Source organism: Octopus bimaculoides, chromosome 12 (assembly GCF_001194135.2).
Source record: "Octopus bimaculoides isolate UCB-OBI-ISO-001 chromosome 12, ASM119413v2, whole genome shotgun sequence".
In the NCBI taxonomy this organism is placed as follows: Eukaryota; Metazoa; Mollusca; class Cephalopoda; order Octopoda; family Octopodidae; genus Octopus; species Octopus bimaculoides.
In genome coordinates, this window is record NC_068992.1 from 4,132,046 (window position 1) to 4,133,433 (window position 1,388).

Sequence of the window (1,388 nt, forward strand, 5' to 3'; positions counted from 1 at the left end):
TAATAATAATAATAATAATAATAATAATAATAATAATAATAATAATAATAATTATTATTATTATTATTATTATTATTATTATTATTATATTTCTTCTTCTTCTTCTTCTTCTTCTTCTTCTTCTTCTTCTTCTTCTTATTATTATTATTATTATTATTATCATCATCATTATTATTATTAATCTGTTTTTGCTTTTACCAATCTGATCGGTATCAGCTTTTTTAGACTATATTTTTCGTACTTCCCTGCAGCTTACATGGTCGTAAAAATCACGGATACCGTTACAGACTTACTTTTGAATAATTCATATTATTCCTAAACTATCTTATAAGATCTTGTGTGATGTCTGAGATTTTTACATAAACATTACGAAAAATTCTTGTTCATTGAGTTCTAGAATTATGGTATCAAGAGAAATTACCGAGGGTCTTTTTTTACACTCTGTAGCTATTCCATTGTAGTTGTGAGTGAATGAATTAACGCTGTTTTTATGAATTGAATACTTTCTGTGTTTCAAAAGCAGAGTCTCTTATGCACATGAGTGTGTAGACAAACTCATACAGAAGAGGTAGATACAGGCATACGTAAACACACAGTTGCTCACTCACATGCACACCCACGCACACGCACACACACACACACACACACACACACACACACACACACACACACACACACACACACACACACACACACACACACACACACACACACACACACACACACACACATACGTGAATAGCTAAATATGTAGAAGCACTTAGGTGAATGTGCGTAAGCGTATACACACACACTCACACACACACACACACACACACACACACACATATGTATATATATATGCATATGCATATATACACATAGAAACGATTTATATATATATATATGTATGTGTGAGTGTTTATGGGTGCACGTGTGTATAAATCGGCTACACGTGTATGCGAAGAGTATGCACGGATAATCATATTCAGTTATACACGTGTTTGTGTATGTGAGTTTACACACACACACACACACACACACACACACACACACACATATATATATAAATGAATGAAAACAGCTGTTCGTAATGTTGAATATGGTGAATATATATACTCTGATAGGTGAAGTAGCTAGGAATTAATCGAACGAGGTGGCCTTACTGAAGATGGCTACGAAAATAGCCGATACTAGCCGGTCAGTCTTAGGAATTCCCGGTCGGAGTTCGGGGCGATTGTAGCCCCTAACAGAGTATATGTTACCTGCTTTGTAACAGTACTGGAACATTTTAGGTCCTATTTCTAGCAATGTAGGTGAGGTATGTTTGTATATGTATATATATATCTGTGTGTGATAATAAAAGCGTATGACACCAGACACAATAATATATATATATATAAATATAT